Here is a 14,544-nt window from a genome sequence, read left to right as displayed (position 1 = left end):
TGAAAAGAGGAGTCCCAACAAGTAAGTTAGGTCTTCTAGTGAAATACACAACATGAGATTTACAGTCCCACACGCTCAGAATGTTCTCAGAACTCTTCAGCTGCTAAACAAAAGTGTTCATTGGATTATGTTTTTCCAAATATATGGAGTCTGTTAGCATTCATGCTAAAAGTTAATGCAATTTCTTAATTCTCCTAGAATTTTGAAAAAAATGCGTATGTCATATTGTCTCAGTATGTATTTAAATATAAAAGAACATATATATATATATAGATGGTCTCTACACACCAGCATACCAGACCCAACATAGAGGTCATCTCACTTATAGCAGGTATGGGCATGTTATTCCCAAGCAGAATTGTGCATTTGTCAGGGAAATATCAGTGTGCCAGAATGCGAAGTGGACAGGGAAGAGAGTTCAGCATGCATTTCAACAGCACAATGATGACCCAAAGTGATGGTCAGCATTCAAAAGGACAGAGTATAACTAAAGAGTGCAGACAAAGCCAGTACTATGCACACTACAAATTAAAGAGTTTGTTTGGGGAAAGTTGATCTGCAAAACATCCCCCGCCTGTTGGCCTAACAAGAATCTGCTGGCACAGGTTGGGGTGAATTTTTTCTTTATAAGCCATAAATCAGTGCAAGCCTTGCCCTCTGTATGTAGCCAGTACATGGCATTCAAACATGAGGGTTATCATTTTATTGATCATACAGGAATGGTACAGGTGGTGAATAGGGAGGGGATATGAAACCAGAAAAAAAAAAAAACTCTTGCAGAGGCAAAGGTACATGTTGAGTCACCCAGATAGTTATAGCTGTAAGCTTCCTCCTTTCAACCTTTGCTGAATTACTCTCTTATCATTTGCCAGTTATGATGGCTCAGATCAGGCACAAATCTACACGGTACTCACTGGTCTGTCTTGAAATAGGCACATGTACCTAGTGGGTTTACACTTTTAGCAAAAGGAATATGTCCATATAAAATTACACTGATATAAAACTTGTGATGATGGTGCATTGCAGGGAAGCTCTCTGTGCACTCCCTTGTACAAGTACTATGCATTGTTTTATGGGGCGCACAGAGTACATTACAAGGCAGCCCAATGCACCATCTTTTGTAAATGTTAAACAGTGTCCTCTGGTATAGTTGAGAGTACATAGAAGGAAGATCTTTGCACCCCCCCACCCCAGTGGTATGAAACTTGTGCATAGTTCTTTGAGTAAGCCTCATGCAGTTTTCTCGGGGGTATATGTAGAGCGCACAGTGAAGAAGACCTATGCATCCCCTTCTTGTCTTAATACTGTGCATTGATCTTTGGGTTACACTGAGAGTATGCAGCAGTGAAGCTCTATGCACCCCCCCCCCCGTGTATGAATATGGTGCAGTGTTCTCTGGGGTATGCTGCCAGTACACAGTAGAGAAGCTCCATGCACTCCCGTATCTGAATATGGTGTAGTGTCCACTGGGATATGCTGACAGTACACAGCAGAGAAGCTTTATGCACTCCCATGTCCGAATGTGGTGCAGTGTTCTGCATGACATGCTCAGACTGCTTCATATGGCAGCATTGTGAACTCTACAATACTGCAGTGATTGCATATACACAAGCCATCTAAAATCAAGTTACCGTGTTCCATGAAAGGAATGGCTCTCAGCAGTATATATCATTGCTGCTAATGCCAGTAGGCAGGAATGAACAACACAATTCACTGAGATGCTAAATGGCATTCAGCTCATTATCCACTCCAATGTACTTCTGCTCATTTGTATTTCATCTGGAGTTTGAACACTATGGCTGACGCCACAGCCAAGGCTAGGGCAAGGTGAAGGGAAGCAACTGTGCCAGCCACAAGTAGTTAGAGGCTTGTAATTAGCAGTGTAGAAGAGATACCTGTCGGTGGTACTTGGGCAGTTCTGGAAGCCATTCACATATCTGTGATATAAAATAGCAACCACTTAAATTATTTGCATTTGAGTTTATATGTGTGCATTAGAAAATGTAGCAAGGAGCAAGCATAGCTCGCTACAACCCAGCGTAGTTTTTTTTTTTTTTTTTTTTATTGGTCATCAACTCCAGTGGATTTTTTTTTTTTTTTTGTTTTCAGTTTTAGTTGAGGGGAGCCAAGTTAGAGATTTTCAGGACACCAACTTACAGAGCTATGACTCTGACATAGCAGTACAGAGTTTTGTCAAGCTATGGGCCTAGATTGACCTATACTGCTGTCAGCCTTATTCATTGCTGTTAATGTGGATAGTGATGATGTTGCATTACATTAGCAGTTGTAGCTGCATACCAGAATCATGACGGGAAAGCTTTCAGATGCTATCCATGTATGTGGTGTGTGTGTATATATAAATACTGAGGTGTTTGGCTGCCAAGTAGATAAGAAAATAAAGACCGTAAGACTGTAGTCTGACCTCCATGAGGTCTATATCTAAAACAAGCTCTCTAGAAGAAACGAGTACCACATGACATGCAACTTCCAGTAAAGATCTCATTAGTATTTAAAGACATTTAAACCTGATAGTCAAATTCTCATTTTTACCTGTAATGTGTATAAACACGCATGTGAATACATATACACACACAGTATATAGATTTACGTTTAAAACATTATGCTCTGTTCAATTGAATTGCACTATCCCAGGATAAACACATCAACTCATGGCATCCTTGCTTTCAGCATTATCATTTCACATCAACCTTTGAGTATTCCTGAAGGCACAAACTTCATAACAAGCAGTACCATGAGTCCCACAGGGCAGCAGGCATGTTTGAACCAATTATGAGACCTGATAATACTATGAGATGATGTTTTTGTCCCAGGATAGTACAACATGATAACATAGTGCATGATGTTTCAAAGGAAAACTATTCATTTTATATATATATATATATATATATATATATATACACACACACACATTTTCATTAAGCTCCATTCCAACAGAACACAGGTTGTTAAAAATAAGCTGTCAAACCCTGGTTAGACTAACTCAGAAATGAGTTCTAACATGGGTCTTTTGGGGGACCAAGCCCAGGTCTCTACACTATGTATAGTTGATGTGTCAGATATCAACAAACTACACTGATGCAAGAAGAAAAAAAAAACACTTTACAATCTGAATCACAGTCTTTGAGGCAGCATACATTATATTACACTGATTATTTAAAATTAATTGTATCTGTAAAACAAGTATATCATGGGCTATTCCTTTCAAAATAATAGTTCTGTATATATCTAAAATACATTTTGAATAAATTAACTTTTTCAGTTCTTAGAATCTTCTATACCTCCAGAGCAGTTCATATATCTGATTGGTTTATTTGGTAGTCTTCAGTTCCAAGAAAATTTAGCACGACTGTTTACACTGGACATATCTTGCTTTTAAGACAATTCCTGCTATAATGCATCTTTATTTAGAGATGAATTTTTTGGAGTCTCTCTCTCACTCTGTCTTTGTTTATATTTACCATGAAAATCCAAATTGGAATTAAAACCCCCTTTTCAGTGAAGTCCCAGGGAGAAGTACATATCTGAAGAACAGGCCCTCAGAGCCCTGTACAAGGCAAAGAACATGACTCCATGGGACCAGATGACATCCCAGGCTGTCTTCTAAACAGGCTAAAACATGAACTAGCATCACCACTAAGTACCCTTTCAAACATAGCCTAACCACAGGCTTTGTTCCTGTGGAATGCAGGACAGCTACAGTTATTCCTTTCCATAAAGGTGGCCTAACAACAGACCCATAAGCCTGACCAGACTCATCTGTAAGGCCATGGAATGTATCATTATGGACCTCATAAATAAAGACATGGTTTTCCTCCAACTCTGGATCCTATCCAATTCAGCTTTGTGAAGGGCAGATCTTGCCTGTTAAATCTGGTGGATTCCTTTGAAAGTGTGACCAGGGCCATTTGCGAGGGCAAATCTGTGCACACAGCATACCTTGACTTGGCAAAGGCTTTTTACACAATCCCACATTCAGGCATTACCAGTAAACTTAACAAACTGAATGTAAACCCCTTTGTTGTAAGATGAGTTGCCAAATGGCTCACAAACTGGGCATACACTATCAAAGTGGGTGACTCCACATCAACCAACAGACCTGTTACCAGCACAGTGCCACAGGGGTCAGTGCTGGCCCCCCTACTGTTTGGTATATACTTCTCAGAAGTTCAGGTCAAAACTAAAGCATTGTGGCTGACCATGTTTTCAGAAAACTGCAAACTAGGTGTAATCATTGAATCCCCAAATGACATCAGTATACTCCAGGAGGATCTCACACAGACCAGCAACTGGTGTGTTAGTCACAGTCTCAAACTGAATGCACAGAAATGCATCATCATTCCCTTCAGCACAAACAATGTCTCTTCACAGTATCAAATCAACAACAATACTCTAAGTACCCATGAGGGGGTAAGGGACCTGGAATCACAGGTTGACCGCGACCTTAACTTCGACCACCATGGGTCTACTGTTGTAAGGAAAGCTTTCCACGTAGCTCACTTGATTAGTAAAGGCATCACTTCGAGAGCAAAAGAAGTTATAACACCCCTATACTCAGCATTTATCTGGGCCATAATTGAGTATAATGCCCCATTCAATATGTAACACCTGCTGCAATGAGAGACCTCAGAGATTTCTAACAAAGAAAATCAAGGGCTTCCAGTATGTGCCTTGGATAATTACAGTCCCTGTCACTGTCACTATACTGTATCATATAGACTTTTGTGGGCAGATTTGTGCCTTGCCTACAGAGCGACCCAAGACCCAAACCTAATGAACATAATGCATAGCCATAAATTAAATGGGTCTAGGGCTACCTGTTCCAGGGACTTAAATATGGTCTGTGATTTACATAGGACATGCTAGCGGGAGAGATTTATCTCCTAGTGACTGCCACATCTTTGGAACAGGCTACCAATTAATGTGAAACAGAGCATCTCTATGATACTGTTCAAGAGGAACCTGGATGGGTGGATGGGGCACCATAAAGTCTTACCGGAAATAGTGCCCACAACCTTCCTGGATGTGGGCAGTCATCACTAAATGCAATCTTGGGTATTGACTAGTACTTCTACGGTATTACATTGGGTTGAAATGGCTAGACTTAAAATGACCTCCAGGTCAATAGCCTAGTAATCTCCTATGATCCCATAAAAATGTGCAGAACATCTATTAAAGCAAAAGCATTTATAATGCTATAACATAGATATAACATCAGTAATTAATCAACTGAGCTGTGCAACACACACATATACATATTAAAGTGAATGTTTTATAAAAAAAATACATAATATACAAAGATAATTTTGCAGGTGTCACTGTAGTACATGTACCTTAAAGTGAATCATTTACACAATATTAATAAAAAGAGAGTTTTGATGGCTGATCTGTACAATACACATTTTAAAGGAAAGTTTTATAAAAAGACAGTATTGGAAATAGACAATCAAGTAGTGAGGGGGTAAATATTAATGAGTGCCCAAGTTAGGCTGACACAAGTGTGAAGGAATAGACAGAGAGTGATATATTGTTGTGTAGTGGAAAGGAGGACCTTATATAAGGATAAAGAAGACTGGTGTAAGATAAGATAAAGATGAACTTCTGTGAGTGATGAGCTGGTGAGGTATATATTGCTGAAGGTATCTGTGGGGAGGCATGTGGTGGCCAGAGAGTGATATGTGGTTACGATAAGAAATAGATGAGCTCATTGGACTTCTGGTGTGGCATCTCTTGAGTATGGAGTTTGAATCTGAGCTACAAATCAGGTGATCCTGCTTTTACTTTAAAAATGCGCAATATTTTAATATAGGCCCCTTTGACGTCCAGTAAAAAAGAAACAAAATGGAAAAGGCCGCTGAATTTAAATCTTATTAAAGATAAGAGATCAAATGATTGCAGAAACAGGAACAGAGAAAGTGAAGGAAAAGTGTGAAGAGATAGAAGACTCTCAATGAGGTCGATCAGCAAAACAAACACATTGGAAAGTAAGCTGGATAACGTTTATGAATACCTATCCAAGTTAAGAGGCACCGTGAGAGATTACACTGCCAGGAATGACAAGAAAATAAGAGCAGTGAAAGACTCCCTATCCAACCAGTCAGATGCAGTCACACAATTGAAGGACTCTAATAGGTATCTTAAACAGAATGGTAACACGGGAAGCAAAACATGAGAACTTACATGCAGAACTGATAACCTTGAAGACTGAACAAGGAGAAACAACTTGAGATTCACTGGAGGACCTGAACAGCTGGAGGGAAACGACTGCATGAACTTTATTAAGTACTATATAACCAAATGGGTAGACATTCCCAACAAAACTCACTGTTTTAACAAAGCTCCACAGAGTTAGGTGACCTGCTACTGCTCTGCTGTATTCAGCTGTGCAATCCAAGGAATCTGTTGCATTCTGCTAAGCATAAGTACAATTTTATACTGCATTTTGCAGTTTTAAACTGTATTTTTGCTATATTGCTGATTTTTTAAAACTGTTCTTGCTGATTTGTTGCACTTTGTCTGCCGTAGCATAGACTAGATTCAGACCTGCTGAATCTGGTTCTTTTTGATAAATTGAGCAGTAAGCCAGGCTACCTTTTGTTGGAGAGTGCAGGTAGGACTCGTCTGATTGAAGGTTGCTGGCACAGGGCTCATTTTTGAAAATGTTTTATTATTTAAATAGTTTAATTCAGTTTGCTCACTGCTTTAACACAGCTCTACAGAGTTAGTTGACCAGCCAACCAGCCACTGATGATCTGCATTTATCTGTGCGATCCAAGGATTCTGTTGCATTCTACTAACCATACGTGCAATTTTATACCGTATTTTGAACTTTTAAACTGTATTTTTGCTGTATTGCTGAGTTTCTTCCTGATTTGTTGCACTTTGTGTTGGCTGTAGCATTGACTAGATTCAGACCTGCTGAATCCTGGTTCTGTTTGTTAAACTGAGCAATAAAACCAGACTGTCTTTTGTTGGAGAGGGCCCCTGCACCCTTGTGGCAGGGGAGTGCAGTTAGGATTCATCTGGTTGAAGGTTGCTGGCACAGGACTCAGTTTTGAGCTTTTTTATTGTTTAATTCAGTTTGCGCACTATTGCTATGTAAGCCCTGCATTTGTGCGGGTTTGCACTTGTTTTAACACAGCTCCACAGAGTTAGGTGAACAGCCACTGCTCTGCTATATTCATCTGTTTATGCATGGCACACCACCCCACACCATTGTGCACTACAGCTCAGTGAGGGTAACCACTGGTGGTTATAGATGCAAAAACTTCTCTAGATAAATTTTCCCTTGGTAGCTGCCCATGATCCAGCCAAGACGTCCTTAAACTGCACTTATCTGTTCAGAGAGCACCTCAGCTGCACTTTTGCCCCTTAAACAGTCCCAAAACCACTAAATCTACAATAGTCACATACCATTTAAAGAACCCTTGCTAGTATAGACCCTTTATAGAGCACCCTATTAGTATAGACCCCACTTAGAGCACCCAGTTATACCACACCCCTCCATTTTCTCTCCCCACTGTGAAAACAGGATTTAACCTAGCAATATGAATGGTCGGTTTCCCTCCATTTCTCCTACCAGCTTGACTAACATGGGTATCCTGAGGCAGTGTAGTAACTGCCTCATGTACACTGACAACCCTCTACTCCTAAATCACCCCAGTACAATTTGTGAGAGATAAATCTACACTAGGAATTTGGAATCCTTGCTCTCTCACGCACAGAACAGTAACACTGAACAGGTTATCAGCTCACATACTACACCTCCTACGCAAACCATGCACTCCATACATAAAACATCTTGCTTGGAAGTACTCACCAGAAACCTAGTCAAACACCTGAGACCTTTCAAACAGAACATGCTACACTTAATACAGCACCCAATACACATAAAAACACAACTACCAGTGCCTCACCAAATAAACCCCTAAGGCAAAGCACATCTAAACCAAATGTTTTAGTCATAGGTTACTGCATTTTGAGAGACACAGATGTCCCACTCACCAGGCTGGACAAGGAGAAGGTTGCAATCAGCTGTCTGTCAGATGCCAGGAAACGTCAGATCACACATGCACTCAATTCTCTCAACAACAAGTACTGTTATGACTACGTTATAGTTCATGTTGGTGTGAATGACTTGAGATTTACCTCAGTGGACTATATGAAGAGAGACATGATTGAGATCTATGAATTTGTGTCCCAGTAAAGTATGTCCCTAGCTTTGAGCAGTGTTCTATCCTCACCTAGGATTATACCGCAATATAAACCAAAAATGTTTGACTTCAACAATTGACTTAGTTCCTGGTTTCATTCTAAGGGGATCCAGTTCCTGTCAGCCTTTGATGACATGGTTAATAGCCCACTCTGCTTTGCCAGAGATGGTCTTCACCTGTCACCTTTAGGTTTTCGGTTACTGGCTAAGGCACTTGCCTCCCTATAGTGCCTTTTTAGGCAAGGTCTCAAGACAAAACTTTTGACATGAAAATATCCTTCACAAATAAATTAAAGGTTGTCCTGCTAAACGCCAGGAGTGTAAATCAGAAACTGAACTCTCTAGAAGCACTCCTTTCCCTGGAGGATGTTGACACCACAGAAAATTGGTTCAGGGCCGCAGAGAGTACCCTGGCCTTGCAAGGCTACAATGCCTTCCACACTTTCAGAATGCAAAATGAATGCGAGAGCCAAAGGAGGAGGAGTATGTATCTTCATCAAAGATAAATACACCTCAAGACTGGTTAGACAGGAAAATTGCATGGAGTTGCTCCAAGTTCAACTAACTGTGGGTAAGACCCCGCTTCAAGTTATTGTTAGCTATAGTCCTCCTTCAGTGAACCAAGATACCCACTCTGTTTATTTGAACCTACTTGAGTCAGTCAAATTACAACCAATGGGACAATTTAACTATCGTTCCATTGACTGGGAAACTTATACGGGTACCAACATGCTCGCACAAAGGTTCTTGGACTTTAACACTAACGCCCTGGAACAAGTAGTATGCAACCCCACAAGGGGCTCAAATATTCTTGGCCTGGTCCTCACCAACATGGGTGACTGTTGCACCACCACACATGTAGGACCCTCACTGGTTAAATCTGGTCACAAATCAGTCACATTTGAAGTAGTTATAACATTGGAACCCCTCTTGGGTAAAGTCAGGCTAAAAAATTACATCAAAGCTTATTGTACCCTCCTAAGGGATGGCATAAATAATTTCCATGCTCCTGTTTCCACAGATGGCATTGACAACTGTATTAAGGTACACAGTGCCCTGTACAAACACTTACACAAATGTATTGACACAGCTGTACCTGACAGGATCAAAACAAGATCCTCAAGAAAAAAAAAGCCGCCCTGGTGGACATCTAGCTGTAATAAGTTATACAACAAACAGAAGACATTGCTGTCTAAGAATAAAAAAGAGAGGCCCCAGCACTGGACGAACACCCTCCTCTGCTAGAACAAACACATAAGAGAACCTGTAAAATCCTCTAAGAGCAACATCGAAATAAATTTAGCAACCATAGCTAAGGATAACCATAAGGCATTCTTCAGCTATATCTGTAACCTAAAAGGTAGGACCCACATGTGTGCTGAACTAGCTGTGGATTGCATTAGACACACTGATCCTGCGAAAATAGCTAACCAATTAGCTTACAAGTTTGGCGAAAAGTTCACCACCCCATCCCCTCCAAGCATTTCACAAAGCATTCCCTCTACGTCTCCCCCACCTTGTATCACCAAAGAGCAAGTTATTTATGCTGTCTCCAAGGCCAGAAACAGCCACTGTGGGATCGGATGACATTCCAGGTTGTGTTTTAAATGGTCTAAAACAAAAGTTAGCAACTCCAATAGGTACTCTTTTCAACCATAGCCTGAGTACTGGTTCTGTCTCTACTGAATGGAAAACAGAAACTGTCATCCTCCTTCATAAAAGGGGTACAGCAACAGACCCTGAGAACTACAGACCCATAAGCTTAACCAGCCATGGAACGAACCATCATGGACCTTATAAATAAGGATATAGGTGATCTCTAAACCCTTGATCCAACACAGTTGTGTTTTGTCAAAGGCAGGTCATGCCTGTTAAACCTGGTGGACTTCTTTGAAAACATCACCAGAGCCATAGACGAAGGAAAATCTGTGCATACAGCCTACCTTGACTTAGTCAAGGCCTTCAACACAATTCCACATTTGGGCATCATTGATAAACTCTCCCATTTGAATATCAACTGTTTTGCCATCAGGTAGGTTGCTAACTGGCTCACCAACTGATTACACTCGGTCAAAGTTTGGGACTTTACCTCAGCCAGCAGACCTGTCACCAGTGGGGCTCCACAAGGGTCAGCATTGGGCCACCTATTGTTTGGAATATACTTCTCAGAAGTTCAAGCCAAAACAGAGGTGCTGTGGATGACTAAGTTTGCTGACAACTGCAAATTAGATTCAATCACTGAATCCCCAAACAATGTCAATATACTTCAAGAGGGACTTACACAAACCAGTGATTGGTGCCAAAGCCCATGAACTCAAACTCGGTGCCAAAAATGCATTATCATCCCCTTCAGTAAAAATTATATTCATGCAGACTATCATTTAAATAATAATACCCGAAGTAACAGCTCAGTAGTGAGAGACTTGGGAACACATGTTGACTGTAGCCTAAAGCACCATGTGTATACTATGGTAAGGAAGGCATTCTACATTGCACACCTCATTAACAAAGGTATTGCATCAAGAGCAGAAGAGGTCATAACACCCCTGTACTCAACCCTCATCAGGCTAGTAATTGAGTACAATACTCCCTTTGGTATGTACCTTACCAAGCACCTGCAGCAACTTGAGAGACCTCAGAGATTTCTAACCAAGAAAATTCCAGGGTCTCCAGCACATGTCATACATTGCCAGACTGAAGTCACTGTCACTGTACTCAGTAGTGTATGGTCTACTTGGAGGAGACTTGTGCCTGGCCTACAGAGCAGTCTCAGATCTAAACAAAATGAAAATGCTGCACATCCACAACTCAAATGGGGCAAGGGTGACCTGCTTCAGGGACCATAACCCGGCCTGCAACATAAATAGGACCTACTGGAGAGAGATATATCTCTCAGAGGTTCCCACTCCTCTGGAATAGGCTATCATTTCACATCAAATAAAAGCGCCTCCATGACCCTGTTTAAGCGTAGCCTAAATGACTGGATGGGAAACTATAAATTCCTGCTGGGAATTTCACCTATGACCTTCCTCGATATGGGCAGTCATTGCTAACTAAGATCTCAGATTTAGGCAAGATCCTTTATATTGGATTTCTCTAGTATTATATTGGATACACATAGCTAGGCTCATAAAGACCTTTGAGTCAATAGCCCAGTAACTACCTATGAACTTATAAAACAGTGAAAATAGAAAGAACTTAGAGTGAATGCAGAGATCGCAAGAGCTCTTAAACATCCCTGTCCTATAGTCATGAAATTCAATTCCTACCAGCAAACAAAAAAAAAAAATCAAAATTATTGTCCACAGTGGGCTCAACTAAAATATATGTTAATCGTGATTATTTTCTACAAACGAAAGACAACAGAAATGCTTTCATTACTGCAATACTTTTGGCCTGATAGGTGATATTGAAATTCAAGCTGTTGAACCCAGCTGTCTGTGGAGTTCCCTATCCTACAGGTGTTAAGACATATATGGATCCTGATAGTAATACTGCACAGGAAAATCTTGGGGAAAGAAAAGAGGAAAAGGTCAAAATGGATGGAGTAGAGTGGGATATAATGGCCAAATGTAGGAATTCCACTGGCCAAAAAACTTTCCGATGTTCCAGAGAAAGTTAGTTGAAAAAGAGAAACAAGGCATTTTCAAAGCAGATTTTAGATTGAATGAAATCTGTGCAGCAGGAAGACAAAGATGGAGAAAAACTTTTATTCAGTATGAATAAACGCAAGGCTATGAATTTGCTTTGATCTATATTGAACGGAGTACTTGAGCAATAAGGGACTGGTCACCTTTCACCACTATGTAAATGGGCTAGTGGAAAGACATTTTGATTGCCAGGACTTTATGTTGCTAACACAGTAAGTAAATTCTTTATTAACCTTGACCTTTCAAAAGTAAGGAGAAAGCTGTGAAAAAGCATTTCATTGTTGCTTGGAGATACATGGTTGCAGTAGACTGCATCCTTACCCTACATAGGTTTTACTTGACAAATACTTTACCTGATGCACAAGTGCAGCATGCATATGAAGTGCTAGTACAGGTATGGCTGGGCAGATGGGTGAGTTAAAGAAGGCAACTTATTGGTCATGAGGGCAGGCTCAATGGAAGGTCAGTATTTACTCCAGTAGGAGGAGCTTAAAGGAAATAAAATCAGTAAGTCTAAACAACCTCCAAGACTGTTTGCAGGATTATAGTCTTCTAGCCTGCATTTTAAAAGTAACAGCAATGGAGTACACAAGTAACAAAGAAATGTTGGAGGAGTGGGGGAAAAAGAGACAAACAAAAATTCTTTTGGATTCTCCCCAACATGGCCCAAACGATATGTTTTAATACAAGATTGAAGGAGGTTCTCCTTTTTATTATTCAAATTTTGAGGCACACACCACTGTGCTGCATATCCGCTGTCTTGCAGGAATAAATAAATAGTATCTTTTGTCATTACAGAAACTGAGTAAAGTTGTGATTCAAGACGGATGAAGTAGCAATGGAATATAGATCAAGCTTATATCTTAAACTCTGGTAAAACATTAAAAAGGGAATGACAAGGTGGGTTGCAGGGCAAGGAGTACGGATTTTAGGGTATGAAAGAAAGGAAAATAGTGTCCTGAAGATTTCCAAAGTTCCAAGTTGCACATAGTTGTAGGAAAACATATTTTTGTGGGGAGTAGGGTCATAGGTATTTTGGTTAAATGTGAAGTAAGGGATTTTATGCCACTGCCAGTTTGAATGTTGTTGTCTTTCGGCTTTTCCTGGTTAGGGGTCGCCACAGCGGAACTCCGGTCCGCTAATGATTGGAAGTAGATTTTCACGAACGCCGAGGTGCCAGCTCGACGTTCAACCTTCAACGAAGGTATGCCCATTTATGCATGTCTTTCGAATGCCCACCCAACTGTGGGGAGGACATGAAGACTCCACACAGAAGGCACTCCCCGCACTCCAGCTGAGAATCGAACGGGAGAACCTCTTGCTGTGAGGTAACAATGCTACCACTGCACCACCGCGGCAGTATGCAAAATAAAGTTAGGGTAAGCAGGAGGACTAAAATTTTGGATGAGGAAAACAACCACAAGAAATAAAGGAAGAAAATACCTAATCCATAGAAACAAGGAACATGAACATACTAACATGGAACATTAATTGTCTAATTGGGGGCAGGAAAAAAGGGAGAGTTCAGGCTTACTTGCATAAGGATTCACAAGTAAGTATGATGCAGGATGCACACCTTAATGACCAGGAGCATGAGAATTTTATTAAAGAAACTTGAAGGCAAGGATATCTTGCAGGACTTAATGAAGAAAGGCACAGAGCCATAGTATTACTTATAAGGAGAAATAGTAAATGCCAAATAGAATATCTGCTTGAGGACAAAGAAGGGAGATTAATTTGGATTAAAGGTATTTGGAATGGGGAGAGTGTTATGATGTGTTCTATATATCTACCTTCAAGAACTAACACCCATGAAATAAAGGACATATTAGACATGATTTCAGCATTTCAGCAAGGCATATTGAAATTAAAAGGGAGACTAAAATTTAGTTACAGAGTTTTGGAATGTAACTGGAGAGCCGAGGGCATGGAGAGTGTAGAAGGAAGAAAGATTTTTGTAGAAATATGTTCAGATTTTCATCTTTGTAGCTGCATGTCTGATGGTAAATAAAGAAATGAATTTTACATATTACTCTTGTAGATTCAACAACTAAGCTATATTGGATAGATGCTGCATAAAAAAGAACATAGGGAACTGGTGAAGGCACTGAGAACACATCTGGATCACATCAATTAACAAAAATAAGGAATACAAGCAGCATCACTGGCATTTTCCCCACATACTTCATCAAAAGGGAACATTTTAGAGAATGAGTCGACAGACTGATGGAGGGAGAATTAGGAAAAAAGTATGCAAGAAGGCTGGAGATCGGCATGAAACATGGAGATATGTGCAAGGAGAGAGAGTGAAAATACTAACTTCAGAGAAAGCTCAAATTATCTGGAGGAATATGGGGAAAGATTTAAAGAGGCAGAAAAAGGGGTAAAGAGCTTAAAGATGAAAAAAGAGGGTTAGTTGCTAATCACTATATGGAAATATGGATAAGAGCAAAATGGCAAATGGAGGATTATATGGCTAGTATTAGCAAAAGCAGGGCTACATCCCTGAAACTGAAATACTTTCAAAACAGCCTAAAGTGTATGAAAATACTGGCTATGAGACTAAGGGAAAGGAAGGTAGAGTCTTTAATTGCTACTCTCATAGATCCAGACTCAGAGACGAGTAATATGAAAATATTTAAGATAATTTATATGGATCTATAT

The sequence above is a fragment of the Protopterus annectens genome, chromosome 13.part0 (assembly GCF_019279795.1).
Source record: "Protopterus annectens isolate FY-2018-M chromosome 13.part0, PAN1.0, whole genome shotgun sequence".
In the NCBI taxonomy this organism is placed as follows: domain Eukaryota; kingdom Metazoa; phylum Chordata; order Ceratodontiformes; family Protopteridae; genus Protopterus; species Protopterus annectens.
The sequence above is the reverse complement of the archived record's forward strand: the minus strand, read 5'-3'. Positions refer to the sequence as shown.